This window comes from Pholcus phalangioides, unplaced genomic scaffold (genome assembly GCF_987345545.1).
Source record: "Pholcus phalangioides strain wild (caught in Gottingen) unplaced genomic scaffold, Ppha-v1.0 ptg000017l_1, whole genome shotgun sequence".
NCBI classification, from domain to species: Eukaryota; Metazoa; Arthropoda; class Arachnida; order Araneae; family Pholcidae; genus Pholcus; species Pholcus phalangioides.
In genome coordinates, this window is record NW_028301610.1 from 52,847,723 (window position 1) to 52,863,771 (window position 16,049).

A 16,049-nucleotide genomic window follows, 5' to 3' on the forward strand; every position below is an offset into this window, starting at 1 on the left:
ATTTTATTTACCCTTCTAGAATAGTTTGAAACAGATCAATCTGTAACCACTGTAGCTCTACATTGGACCGAATTGCTGTTTCAAATAAAATCCTGGTTTCAGATTTTTGTTTTTGATGGTATTTCTAACCACAAAATGCCTTTTTTTTTTTTTTGTAAAAAATCTCCTATAACCTTTACATTGTCTCTTAATGGTGCTCGAACTGGCAATTATCCCTTCAAAAACGGTTATGAAAATTACTCGCAAGACTTTCCCCTCGATTCTTACTATTAATAACTTCTTAATCACCTGAAGTTTCTAATTATAAATATCTGGGTATAATTATTTGACACCTCCATTGGAATTCCTTATAAAAGACTTAACATGTCTCTAAAAACTTCATTGGAACCTCAAACTCCACTTGTCACATCAGACATCTGCTTCCAAACCTACATCCTTCCTGTAATCTCGTATGCCTGTGAAATCTGCGACCCCCATACTCTCCAATAGACAAATTAAAATCTCCGAAATTAATCCACCTGCTTCATTTTTAACTGTTGGTCATTCTGCCTCAGTCACTGAACTCAAGCACCAACTCAATATGCAACCGTTTTTTACTTATACATATACCTCTCGATTGTCTTTTGTTGAAATTCTCCACGGCCATTTTCATATAAACTTCTAATTTTCACTCAAGCTTCATACTTTCAAAAAGAATTAACCATTCAAAAAAATTTGAAACCAATCTTAACATTGTTTCAAATTTACTTTCTTGCCTTGAACAATGACAGACTAGAACAATCTCCCGTCAAACATTGATTGTAAAAGTTTCCAACTTTAACATCAATTGTCTGTCAAACTTCAGCACCGAATTGTCTCTTTTATAGGCTTTGGCCAAGTAGTAATGAATAAATAGAAGGTTTTAGCTGTACAAAAAATATTTTTATATAAACTGTTAGAAGCATTATGCATGTATGTTTTTCACCATGCATCTCGGATCAGTTTCTGTTAAGGAACATTTTTCCAAACATTACTCATTCAAATGACACCCGGTGTCTAAACACTCGTGTTGCATATTGTAAACTGGGGTAACTTGTTCTCAAGGTTCCGACTATGTGCCACTGTACGGATTGTAGGACGCAAGCGCTTGGTGGGAGCGTATGAACAATCTATTGGTCTTTAATGAAAATTCAGGAGCTGTAGGTGACTGGACAACAGCTGACATGATGCAATAAATGCTGTCAGTGAGAATTTTTTGTTGTATTGTGGTTTACACGAAATTTTTCGAATTCGTATACACTAGGTAATCTTATATTTCTATGTAGAAGTTGGGTATTTCTTATCCTATTTGTATTTTAAAAATACAGCCATACGGCAGAAATGACTTATATAAACAAGAAATGGTAATTCAAGTGGTGACACTCTACCACCTGTTTCAGGGGACTTGCCTTTTTTTCACTATTGTCCCAGCAATGGTTCGCATAGGTGTGGAAGCAGGGTAGTCTACCCTGATGCAATTACTCCAATGTAACACTTGGTCTTTGGTGTGATAAAAAAAAAACAGATCAAGTTTTCAATAATATTGGAGAGGCATGTCTAATGGCCATGAAGAAAGTTGGCAAATTTTGCTTGCAGCCTGACCCAGCTGACGAAATTAGAGGTACTGAATCATAATAAGCCTTGACCTACGGGCAGGGATAACTTTGTAAATAAACATTCATTTCTTCAATTCCACTTTTTAAGAGCCTTGTGTTTGAGTTTCAAGTGTGCGAATTAAAATTTAACCAACATTTCCAAAAAATTAGTGCTTTCTTCACTTAATATCACTTGGGTTTCATGGATTATTTTATTAAATTCCAAAATGGCAATTTTATGCAGAATTTTCCAAATATTTGCAAGTAAAGTTGCTGTTAGGAATTCAATATAAATGCTTGTGACACGCGAGAAGGATATCGCCGACGCCACAACTGGGGGCAATTATGCCTTGGGAAAAATTTTGCTGTCATTCCCTTTTTTTTAAAACCATAAATCGAAAGCTGAGATATGAGGCTAGCTTTAAAAAAGTCTCAGCAGCAAAGCATAAGGAAAGTAATAAAGGAAAAACCTGAAAGAGTGCCACAAAGTCACCTCAGTTTATGGTGTTTCAACATGAGCTTTCAGGATTTTAATTGGTTACTTTATTGAACAAAAAATTTTTGACATGAAAATTATCAACATGTAACTTTTTCAAAAATTTAAGTTTGCCCTTAAATTTTTTTTTTAAATAACTTCAATAAGAAATCTTAAAGCAACATTATCATATGCAGGCAGTTAAACCCAAAAGGATATGGATACTCATGCGAGTACTTTTTTTAACACCTTATAGTGTTAAGGGTATTTATGGCAAATATTTAATCAAAAGTAATCTTTAAAAGTAGACAAAGATACGGGCGAGTTCGACCTGCGGCGTGTGAAGAGCTCCATATAAACCGAAGTGAACCTGTATGTATGGATGAGAAGCCCGCACTTAAATTTCGACACATGCAGACTCAATCCAGACCTACACGAACACTAAGAAGTTGCGGGTTCATTCTGCATAGTCTGAAATGCTCCTATGTAGCAATAGTTAAATTCTTTCACATTTGCTTTGTATGTAAGGGACATGCAGTTTATTTGGGCGGATGCCACAAGAGCACAATAATACACGGAGGGAGAGTTGTAGCCACGCACAAGAAGTTCAGAGGAACGGGCGTTGTTTTTCGCACAGGAATCTATTTCAATCGGATCTTAACTATGTTAACCTTCAGATAAGTGGATATGTTGGCTACCATTGCGATATCCATCTTTGCTATTTTTTCGAACTATTCGCCATTGTCAGGACATGTCTGTTATAAACCCATTACATCATGGGATTTATAGGTAAAATGTTTCCGAGGTCCAGTGGCGTAACAATGTCTGGTGGCACGTGGTTCAGAGTTCTATCTTGTGTCACGTCCTCAAAAATATAAAATGATCTATTGAAATTTTTTATTCAATTGGTTAAGTGAAGAGGCCATAATTATTTTGTAAAGTGTTTTTTTTACGAAAAACACTAGAGATAGACGTACTTTTGTTTTTACTCTAGTCTGTTTTCGACCGGACAATACTTATACCCAAACATTTGATCACCCCCGAAGAGTCTTAAGAACATGAGACTCTGGACTAAGTGGTTTTTCCCTAAGGCCCACCTTGAATTTCGATAATTTCTATTTTTCTGAGGCCACCTCGTGAGACTCCCGGGCAGCCTATGCTTTAAGATAACACTGCCCGCCCCAACGTCTGAAGAGTTTCCGCACTGTCCATATTATGTTGCGGTTAAAAATCTTTGGTTGCACAGAACGACTTGGGAATATTTGGGCAAGGTTGGTGAGGCACCAGTTCTTTATTTGAGCACCAGCACAGTTCCGACTCTTGAACTGTACTGGTGCTCAAGTAAAGAACATCACCCTTCCCCTCTGTACCACATTACTAAACCATTACAGCATCACATCGTTCACCCGTAATTTGCTATAATTAGCGATTGCAAAAGCCCATTCAAATTAACTTTATTGTATATAACAAAGGTGCATTAATATAAACAATTTTTTTTTCACTCCACTCTGAGATAGTACCCGGTGTAGGCCGCACCCTCCTGATTATAAATGCTAGTCTTTCATTTGAGGAGGAAATTTTCGTAACTAATTTTTACATCCTCGTTTCCACGTAGTACCGTTGCAATTGAATCCCCTTGCCTGTGAGTGCAATCTTCATGCATAGGCTCTTTCGGAAATTGTTGAAAGTAACCCAGAAAAAGTAAGCAGATTTAGGAAGGAATATCAAGGTAAAAGGCTCAGGATGTGTATATTTTTAAAACTCAGTAAATTCACTATCGGGTGGTTTATGACCCGAGGAGAGCTGTAACATTTCTAATTTAATTTTTGCTTACATGCTTAATTTGAAATTCATTATTTTTAATGTTTCTTGGCATAAGGCACGTCTTGTATTTTTCAAGGTTGTTTTATGTTATTGTAATAACCTCCCATCTTTATTAAAGGTATCTATAGGCTATTTTAGCAATAATTAACTGATCGGTTATAAATAGAAATTTTTGGAGACGGGGGGGGGGGGGGGGGGGGTTATACCGTATATTTCTTATTGCAATTTACATTATTTGGATTGGATTTTGGCGCAAGGACCAATTTGGTCAAACTGCACCAAAACAAATATAAAAATAAGAAAAATGTTTTTGTCATGTCAAAAACTAAAACTGCATGATAAAAACATAAAACAATGACATGAATTGTAAAATCTATAATTTGTCATATAAACCAATGGCTTTGAATTTAAAAATGCGAGATGCATCGCAATGGTCAGAAAATGTCACGAAGTGAAAGATGACTATGACCAAAAGCGGTCATAAAATGATGACGATGGTGCGAACAAGTAAAAGCATGGGCAATGGACTTTGACAATGAGGGCACTGCGGTTGACTCTCTCGTAGTAAAAGATGATTGTGTGAGGCGACTGTCCTATGCGTAACCGGGCAAGCAGAACTTCCTTTCGGTTGATCCTGCAGCTCGAGTGCCAATGGCCAAGTGCGGGCTTGATGGCATGAAGTTTATTAGTTAGATTGTTCCAATGATCATACCAGCGGCGATGCATCACTTCCTGGAGGATTGAGAAGTGGTCACTGGCAGGTACCAAAAGGCCAATCAATGGCCGAATCAATGTTAGTTGTTCGAGCTGCTTTTTCGTTGCCCGGTATTCCTACATGACTTGGTACCCAGTAAAATTTTACTGTGGTAGCGTGATGAATGAGGTGATGCAGTTCATGAAAAATGGGATGGATGAGTGAAAAGTGAAGGAACACAGTGCTTGCAATGCACTGAGTCGCTATAAATTATGCATCGTCGGTGGCGTTTGCGTCGTATATGACGTAGAGCCTGAAGGATTGCGTACAGTTCTGCCGAAATAGAGAATGTGTCGTGAAGTTTGAAAGATGTCTCCTCACAGCAGATTTAGGCACAACCGACATGCCCAGGGCTCTTGGAGCCAGGCGCGGATCCAGGGTGATGTGTTGGGGGGGGGGGGCGATTTTCTACAATGAAGATGTCGATCGGTGAGACCCAACCTAGTGTCCGCAGGTGCCAAACGTACTTAAAATAAAAAACGAATAAAAAATTAAGAATTAAAATTTTGACTTTTAATTTTTCATTTAAAAAATTAATTGATTAAAATAAATTACAATTACATTTTAATTGAAAATAAAAATTAATTAAAAATTGAAGGCAGTTAAAAATTAAATCTAAATTAAAATTTATATTTATAAAAATTATATTTTCAATATGCAACATACTTATTTAAAAACTTGCTTGCAGCAACTGGTGTTACAATTAATGAATAAGCTGTTTTTGATAATAAATTTGAACGTTTGTGCCGGCTACCCTCGGAAAAAATACCGTACGAAAAAAAAGTTTGAGGTGCAGACTGAATAATGTGTTGTATTTATAAACATTGTAAGGAATTCTGATGCACATTACCAGCTAAAAATGTTTTAACAGTATCATGAGCAAGTGTACAAATAAATAAAAACTTTGCAGATGAAAAGAGCAGAATATGAAAAGCGTATGAAGAATTGGTATTTTAAAATGTTCCTAGAATACTACTTCCTTTTTCGCTTGATAAAAATTTAAAATTAAGGCTCACAGTTAACCGGACAAAACAATGTGCACAAATAAAAATTCATCCGAATGTATTCGATAAATGTTTTTTTCCAGCTTTTCAAGTCAAAGTAGAGATACTTTCCGTTTAAATTTAATTTTTTTGATCCCTGTGAAAGTATTAAACGTTTCTCTTTGTGACGTTATAACAATTATGCAAAATAATATGAATAAAATAAGGATCTCGGTCAAGCAGAGGAAATGAATTCTAAGCTAACTCGGATACAAGAAACCTCGTTTAAAAGAGACTATCCTTGAACATTTGAAGGAAAAAAATTATCTAAAGCCCTGACCATGAGCGGGCCCCTAGGCTAAAGCCTCTAGTGGGCCCCCAGACCAGACTTTTCACGGGCCCTTTTATAGTTAATTTATAGCTTAAAAAAACAAAAATAATGAGAATCGTCCCCGGCCCTGTCAGCTCCACCCTTGGGAACATGAACTTTACGCACAACAACAAAGTAGTTATCAAATAGGTAGGCTACTACGCGCATATTGACAGCCCCCTTACCCGTAACGGGTCGCACTGAGCTTGCGAAAAATTCTTGTGACCGCTCAAACTTTAAATGACTTCATGGCTTCAGATAAAAAGCTAAACCTATGCGGCGCAGCTTTTGTCCTCTTATATGTAGGGTCCGTGATAAGGCGGTTTCAGTACAGCACAGGGTAGATATTTTCCCTGTTCAGATTTTGAATGCCGGTGATGGGATCGGTCAAATGAGCTTTGTTTACATCAGTGATTCCAGGTGAGCCCTCTGTGGTCTGTCTCGTTCGATAGAGAATTCTATTTATTTGCCGGCAGATCCATGTGGGGCCCTCAACTGGCTTTGCTTGTCTCGTACTAATTCATATCGGCTCAGTACTCCCCACTCGGCACTGGACCTGACCAAAGGGACTTTGTTTCCATCCATGGGGTCCCTAAGGTGGTCCCTCTTGTTTTGCTCAATACTTTGTTTAGTATTCACTCATGATCTGCTTGGCGTATGCACTGAAAAGGTTCGGAACCGCTGCTGGAAACTCAAGCGTCCAAAGCCGAGCTCCACTCACTCCAGCAACTTTTCGTGTTCACGTATACGCTTCGAGGACTTGGCGATTGATGTAAAGAACATTAAGCAGTCTTCTTTTAGTTACTCACGTTCTAGACAGTTAATTTTTCTTTCTGTGAACAATTTTATAGCACACCAAACTTGTATCCTTTCTTAAAATGAAAATAAGTATTACACACAATAAAACACCCATTTATGACATGTCTGTATTTACAAATAATACCTTTCTAACTTCCTCATTTATCACTTATAATTTTCAAACGAGACGATAAAATTTAAAAAATTACAAATTTCCAGCTTTGTATACCCGATTTATAAAAATATTTTGCGTCTGAAACCCATTTTTGACTTCAAATAAAGTTTCCCATCCTACTACGTATAGTCACTTTCAATAATCCCTTCAGTAATCCGGTGTTTTTAGGCCGGTTTGCTCCGAGCATAGAAGAGGAAAACATAGTGCGCACATGTTTATGAGCAGAAGTTTGTTATTTAAATGGACTTTTTCAATCAATCTGCAGTAATTCGGCGATTTTGTTACCTCAGTACACCCTGGTGATATGTGCCAGATTAGCGAGTCTACTGTACTAATAATTCATATATCTATTAGTTCTAGAAAAATTAAATTCCATCAGCCTTTTTTTTTGCTAGTAATTTTTCAGTTTTTCCCCTCAATTTTTTTTTGCAACTGATTTTAACCATCCTCATGCCCCCCTAACTGAAGTCTTATTTACAGGAGAACTAAATGGGCTATAGCCCAGGACTGCAAGTTCAGAATAAGGGAAATACTACCCTATCACGAATAAATTCGTGGATAGGGTAGTCAAGAAAATTAGACTTGAGTGGAAGGGCGGTGAAATTTGAATAGCCTTCAAATCGGCAAAACCGTAAATGCGCTTCTGACTGAACATCAAAATTACTCTCAATCTCCTAACCTGAATCTCTGGTTTGGTTTCAAATAAACTCATAAAGGATGAAAACATTAATTTGGAACCACCTTAGCAAGAGTTTCAGAGAATTACTAATCAGGAAATATAAAATCTTGGAAACACAAATACACGAAATACTAAATGGTAATTCTTGCTTATTCGAATAGGACGTCAAGATAAAATATGAAAATATAGCATTGAAAAGTTATTGAAACAAGTATACTGTTTTTGATAACAAGAAATAATTGATGCATATTTCAATAAAATATGTGGGTACTAAGAGTAAAAAAACTTCTTAAAGAATTTCTAATATTGCGCGATTTAAAATAAATTTCTTATTAAATTTTGTGCAGGCTATATGGTTGTCAAAAACCTATTCAAAAACAGTTTTTCGCCACAGATACGTTAAATAGCAAAAGCTTACTTTCATGCAAATTGGAATGATTTTCATTAATATTTAATTATGATTATCAAGTGCACAATATTAATTTTCAGATTTTTTTGTCTGAAAAGATGGTGGCTAAATTTAATTCCCGCAGAACATCCGACACCACAGAATCAATTTTATATAGTGGATTCTACTTATAACGTTCCGGAGGGGGGGGGGGCGGGGCGGGGCGTGAATTTCAACATTTTACCTGCCCTTTAACATTACAAGGGACACAAAGATGCTGACCAAGCATCTGGTTGCGGCACTGCTCTTAGAACCTTTTCAAGCTTAGTGCAATTCATTTTCGTGGTTTCATCTTCAACTAATGCTCAGACTATAGACTTTACAAGCGGAAAAACTCTTTGAACGGGAAATATTTCCCGTTTAAAGCGTTTTTTCGCTTGAAACGATTTTATGGCGGTTTTTGGAAAAGCATTATACACGCAATCCACTTATGTTTAATCCAGGTACTTATTTCAAATTACAAAGGCTTTAATTATTAGATGGGGCAGAGGTCTATATTTTCAGATATTATAGAGAAGCTGTGTTCAAATGCTCACCTGCTGGCGCAGGGCTTTTGAGCTACGTTTTCGAAGAGGGGGGGGGGGGGGCTTTGCTGAGATTTTTCATACTTTTAGGCCCCACTATAGTGAATTTGTAGAGTGAAAATCAAAAAATGACGAGAATCATCCTGAGCCCTGTTAGCCTCACCCTGTGGGGGAACCCCCCGTTAATGTCATTATCAGTGAATCCGTAAGCGAATGCAGCTTCATTCTCTGGGAAAACCCAGATGTGCTACAAAAGTAATAGAATTAATTTTCTTAATATCCATTTATTTTAAAATTTTTGCTTACTGAAAACAGTTTTTCTGGAAGACATGGCCATTTTTTGATCCACGTCAAGCTTGCGGGTTTCAGGACTGAATTTTAGAGATAACAAAGGCTAGAAAACGATGATTCATTTTATTGGATGGCTTGTGCTTTATTGTGCGTTACCAAGAAAACTGAAGGGTGTGTATTTTTTTGCGTCTCTACACGAGCCCTTAGGCGCTAGGCAGCCGAATCGTATTGAATCCCTGTAGAACCTTGGTGGGAATACAGTTGACCCTCCTCCGGCAATGACTTTTTATTTTTTCGACCTTGCCAGCAGAAGAAATCTCAAGGTGGAACTTGGGGAACAAATTTTAGGGAAAGGAACTTTGAGAAAAAAAAGGAAATTAATTAAAAAATTTTAAGGATTAGTGAGGTCTGGAGTTGTTTGCTTGAAGGCTCTTGGGAGGGCGATCGCCCCTTCACCTATTGTTTAAAGGCTCTTGGGGGGGGGGGCCCGATTGCCCCATTCCCCCCTGGATCCGCCACTGCTTGGAGCCATCGGTATATATGGGGAAGTACCTATTGTGCCTGAAGAATATCTGTCGATATGACATCTGCTGTGGTGGCTCTAGGGTGTAATGCGAGATCTGGCAGAGACTGCTCCCATGGTGCCAGCTGCCAAGCAACTGGGGCCACACGACTGTCTATTTGTATTTCCTCAAGTGCCCTCATACGAAGATGGAACACATGAAGGTCGAGCAGCAAAGTCTATAAAATGACTGATTGAAAATGACATTATGAAGTGGATGACCTGGTAAAGACTTCATCTTGATGAAATATTTCAAAGAAAGTTGTTGGCGTCTTGATGTCAGTGATGGCTTGTTGCATTCGACATAGAGGCTTGATGAATTAGGTCGAGCACACTCAGATAGCTCCGAGGTGCTGACCCGTATACAATGGAACCGTAGTCGAGCTTTGATCGTATTAGAGCTTTATATAAGTGAAGGAGCGACTTAAGGTCAGCTCCCCATGATGTAGATGACCTTCAAGAGGTTCATCGTCTTCATGCAACGAGCTCTCAATTGTGCAATATGAGGTTTGAAAGTCAGTTTTTTATCGAATGTGACGCCGAGGAATTTTGTATTTTCTGCTATTGGTATTTGACTATTGTTTAGAAATAATTATGATTCATCATGTAGGTCTCGACGCCGACAAAAGTGCATAGCGAGTCTTGTCAGCGGAGAATGAGAAGCCGTTATCATGTGCCCACTTGCTGATCTTGTTGAGTGCTGTTTGAATATGAGGTCAGCCGAGAGACAATTACACTGATTGATACGATATTAACAGATCATCCACGTAAAGTGCGCCAGTGACAGACAACGGGAGTTGGTTCAACACCCCGTTGAGTCTTAAAATAAACAGTGAAACACTTAAAATGCTACCTTGAGCTACACCTTGTTCTTGGATTTGGGGAGCTGATAATGTACTTCCGATCCGTACCTGGAAGATGCCTATTTTTATTAAGAACTTTCTCGCTCGACGCAAGTTGCCCCGCAAGCCGCAATTATAGAGGTCGGAAAGAATTCCGTGCCTCCAAGTACGGTCGTAGGCCTTTTCTATGTCGAAAAATATGGCTATCATATGCTCCCTCTTCGCGAATGCTTGTCTTATTGATGTCTCAAGGCGTAACAAATTGCATGTCGTTGACCTGAACCGTCTAAAGCCGCTTGATGTTTAGATAAAATATTGTCAACCTCAAGGTAGTGCATAAGGCGATAGTTGACCATGCGTTCCATGAGCTTACATAGACAACTGCTCAAACAAGCAATAGGTCGGTAACTGTTAGGTTGCTGAGGATTTTTGCCAGGCTTCGGGAATGCAAGAACAATGGCTGCTCGCCAGGTGTCAGGAAATGAATGGCTGACCCAGATCCGATTGAATAATATGAGTAAATGTGAGTGATTCTGGTGAGAGATGCCGAATCATGGAATAATGAATGGCATCGGGCCCTACAGCTGAGTCAGGACTTCGCTGCAAGGCCGTCGTCAGTTCATGAAGGGTGAACAATGAATTGTACCCCTCCGGTGTAAAAGGCCGGAAGGTATACGATGTGCGTTCAGCTGATTTAATGCGATGAAACGATAGGGGATAGTTTGCATTGCTGGAAACAGCGGCGATGGTGTCCGCAATATCCCTCACATCGTTGATAGTGCCATTGGTGCTTAAAATGGTGATGGGATGAGACTGATAATGAACATTGATTTTTCGGATCCGGTACCAAATGATTTTGGATGAAGTAGATGAATTCCCGTCGTAAACCTTTGCCAGGACTCTCTTTGAGCCTGGCGCCTGGTTCTTTTTGCTATCGCCTTTGCTTTTAAAAATGCCAACTTATTATGGGTATGATTAAAGCACAAAAGAAAGCATGGAGTAGGTTCCGGCGGTATCCTAAGACTACATTCGTGGTTCCACCAAGGTTTAGGAAATTTAGGAAGTTTCGAGGAGACTTTGGGTATTGTTTCATTGGCTGCTGAGATCATACAACTGGTCACAAGGTCGACGTCGGGTTGCGAAACCATATCCTCCGTGATTTCTGCCTTGACCATAAAGTCAGCCCATCGGGCGGCCACAAGCTTCCACCGAGGAGGTCCCTCAGGTATGCTATGGCATCGGTCAAGGCACTTAACCACTAGAGGAAAATGATTGCTCCCGTGGAGGTCTGGATCAACCGACCAGGACCAGTTGGGCAAGAGTGAGGGTGAACATAACGATAAATCTATTGCAGTGAAACTATTGTTTGGGGCATGGAAATGAGTGAAACTGCCATCATTCATGATGGCGAGGTCCATGTCATCTAACAGACGTTCAACCATTTCCCCACGAGGGGTGTTGCTGTTAGAACCCCACATCATGTTATGAGCATTGAAGTCTCCAAGAAGAAAAAATGGTGGAGGCAATTGATCAATCAGATCTTCTAGATCTCTGTAAGATGGTGTCATTTGCTGGCAAATAAATGGAACAGATGGTAATTCTCAGGCCTGTAGAGATTTCCACCGCGATGGCTTGCAGGTTCGTATGCAGCGTTAAAACGTGCGACGACACATGATGTGGAACCAGCAGAGCAACACCGCGGCAGGCTCTACTCCCGTCATCGTAATTGATACGGAACAGGGAATGTCGCCTGATGTTCCATGTCTCCGAGGGCTTCGTAAAAGTTTCCTGGAGTGCCACACAAACAGGATGATAACGATTGATCAAATCCTTGAGATCTTCATAATTGGATCTAAGACCACGAATGTTCCATTGAATTATGTTGGTCATAAATTTCAAATGGATGTAGACTGTTCGAGGTCTTTGAACTTATTTCGGTCTAATTTCCGGCGAGTACCACCGGATTCTGGCGGATTTTCGAGATCCATGTCACCAATTGATTTGTCATCAAGCAGTGACATGTTCTGTACTGTAGGGTTCTTTGCTCTCTGAATGGCTTTTCTTGAATATCCGGTCTTGAATAGTTTAATTTTAGATTTATTTCCACTATTGAATTTTGGCTTAGTAGCTGTAGTTATTTTGAATGTGTTCGCTGTTGCTTTTCCTGTTTCTTCGGAGGTGGTGGACTCCTTCCGTATTCTAGCAGAGCAACAGCATCCACAACTATTATATGGTTGGTTAGCTGATACATCCACTCAAACATCTATGGGTTCGGTCTGAGTTGTCACAGATGCTTTGGTGACATTGTTAGTCTTATTAGCTGTTGATGGATTTGTTACCATATTAGAGTATGATGTACTAGCTATTGGAGTTTGGTTAGGGATTACACGACGGCGTGCTTCAATATGAGATGTTATTAAGGACCTTGATCTTCTGGATCTTTTTCTTCATTCCATTTCGGACATTTCCTGTCAAATGCGGGGTGGTCACCACCGCAATTGACGCACTTGAATGGTGAATTAGTACAGCTGTCCGAAATGTGGTCCCTCTCACCGCACTTTGCGCAGGTGGGTTGACCACGGCACGCCATTCGTGAGTGACCGAATTTTTGGCAGTTGAAACATCTTACAGGGTTAGGTATGTATGGCCGGATGTGGAGGTTATAGTAACCGATTTTGACATCTTTCGGCAATGTTGGGGATGAAAATGTCAGGATTATATTACGTGATGGAGCTAGATTGCCATCTTTGCGGCTCATGATATGTTTGGCAGATGTTACGCCTTGAGACTCTAGCTCCTGGGTTAGTTCATCTTCATCCATGTTAATTAAGTTAGGGTCTGAGATGACACCACGTGAATAATTCAGCGTGGGGTGGGTTTTGATTGTTATGGGAATGTCCCCGAGAGATGCGAGCTTTTGAATGAGTTCGGCTTGTTTGGGAGTGTAGTTTCGACGAGAAGGTCTCCTGAACGGAGAGCCTTCACTGATTTCAGAGTTCCAACTGTGCCATAGAGAGCTTTATCAATCAAGAATGGTGATACTTTTGACAGCTGTTTATTGGTATCAGAGCTATGCAAGAAGAATGAGACAGATGACAGATTTGAAGCAGTTTCTGTGACAATTGTTTCACTAAGTGCAGTACTTTGACGTTTTGGTGCATTTTGATTTTTTTCCCATATTTGAATGGGTATTGTTCGACTCTCACGCACCATGCCCACCATGGAGCCCTACGAGGGGACGCGCCTACGTAACCGGTGAAGGTTAGTAGCAACGTCAGGTTAGGTGAGAGCTATACACCACCAAAGCAGGCGAGCAGACGCGTTCAAGATCCAAGATCGTCGTGAAGCAGCACCAACAAACCTCAAACGACGTCCGGCAGGCCCGGCCCCTCTACCTGCCCAGTAGTGTAACCCCTTCAGCCACCGAGGCGACCACAGCCGATTGACCTGGACGGGGCTAATCCAAGCCCCCCGTTTCGGCTGAATCCGAGGCCAAAGCTAGCGCATCAGGCTAACCAGGATCCCCATCTCCAGCCTTACGGGTCTCCACGCACGGCAAACACGCAGGTAGACAGCATCTCGGATAAAGCATACGCTAGAAGCAATGCCCCATCCGGGAGGACCCCGCCGGAGCGGGGCCCACAATAAGGGGTTGGACACAGAAGACAAACATGTACAGGGCAAAACGAGACGCAAGACATGTACTGCAAGATGTGTAGAAATAAACATGTAATTTGGGCTATTGAAGGTGAAGTATATGAGCACAAAAAGCGATGACAATGACGTGTGATAGATTTGGCGTTACCCAGAGTGCACCATGAGGAGGCCTATCGCATTACACCCCCCATTATTTTTCTCGATGGGAAGTAGTTACCCCTTAGTATATGTATGTTTAATGTTTATTGAAATCCTAATAGTACAACTAATATCAATTGTATAAGAACTGAATAAGTTTTAATTAGAATTATCAATTGTCTGCAGCCACTTGTATCACGAACTATACGTTGAAAAAAAAATTGAGATCACTATGAACAAGCGTTTCTCAAGTTTGGTTTGCCCTGTCAACTGAGATTTCCCCTTTTAAAAAAATTTTTATCTTTCTTTATAATAAAATTAGTTCTAAAATTAAATGATTGTAGTCTGTCAATTTTGTTTCCTAATTTTTTCAATGTAAATTAGTTTCTACGTTTAACTATATATATTTGAATTTTTTATGCATGATATGCATGTTGGAATGCTTGGATAAAACAAATATAAAATATAACCATTATGATTAACTGAAAATTTTACTACATATTTTAAATTGTCGGTAGTGAAGCAAAAATTTTGAACTTTCACATTCGTTGTGCCTTAATGAGAGCGAGCAGTATTTTCGGATATCTCGTCATTACTGTGACTCATTTCAAATGCCTGGCATTTTTGTCCTTTGCACAACTACTTTCTCGACACTCGATGACAAAGCCGCTTGAAAGGTGCAGCTTATCTCCACGGTGCTGCAACACGCCAACTGAGAATCACTGCCGAAACTATCGGAAAGTGAAAAAAAAATAAAGGAACTTTCTCAGTCACATCTTTGAACACATCCCTCATCTGCCGGGGCAAGTTGACTCAAATCCTGGTGAGACCTCAGCTTAAAGGGACAAACTGCTCCTTCCTCACAATAATATACTGAACAGCTTATCGTATACTGTGTACATTGAATCTTGTAACCCACGATTTGTCCCTCCACACATGAAGTGACAAATATCATTCAAGTTGTCTAATGCCTTTAAGCTGATGTGAAACTTTACTCAATATTGAAATCTTGCAAGTAATCGATAATTATTAGTCTTGGTCACCAATGTCAGAAAAACCACGGAATATTGAGTGTTCTGATGTGAAAGTAGAAACTGTAAAATGTCTGCTATATGCACATTAAAAAGACCAAATATTCAAACTATCACGTAATACATGTTCAAACGAAAAGGTTTGTATTTATTGAGTATTTAAATACTGTTTCTAAGTGCACCACTTTAAGTTGCAACTTTTATGCTTAATTGTTTCATTGAATTATCTTAGCATGCAAGATTTTGAATTTTATTCTAAATTTGGAAAACTTTAAGGAAAGTCTGAATTCAGATATTTATGTGAAAGATAGTCAGGAATTTTTCGTTTTCATTTATTTTGTGACCATCTTGAGCGTGTGCAAGATCATTTCATGGCCTCCCTACAAAGGTGGAGCTATAACGTGGAACAAATTGTATTTTTTTTTATATTCACTGTGGAGCAGTGTAGTGAAATTCCTGGTGGGATCAGTCAAAACAGCCGTTGGGGCTCCAGCTGTACGTATGGTGCCATAATTTTAATTCAATTACTTCCAGATTTCATTTTTATGAACTGGTCAATTATCTGCTGAATTAAAGGGGCAACTCCAGCCCCGTCCCTTTAGCATAAGACTGTCCTGACACCATTTCCTGCTGGTTAAAAAAGTAAACTATTAGGAAATCCTTCACAGCAGCGAAAAAACAGTGGATAATTTTAAAGTGAGAACTACTCGTCAAATTTCGAGATTTCGATCATCCGTGTTCTGATTGAGGGTGTGACCACCTTCATCGCGCAAATAACCTTTTCCGTGCTCCATCACAGAACAAGAACCTGTCTAGGGCATCGCTACTTTTCCGTCCGCATAGTGTGGCACATTTACAGATCACTAGTGCCCCACGTTGCAGTTT

The 16,049-nt window shown here is 39.5% G+C and overlaps 1 protein-coding gene across 21 annotated transcripts in view; it reads left to right on the forward strand.

Annotated features, from left to right (window-relative positions):
• Nucleotides 1-16,049, forward strand: part of LOC149074111 (uncharacterized) — a 235,467-nt gene that overhangs the window by 39,856 nt on the left and 179,562 nt on the right. The window lies entirely within an intron of this gene.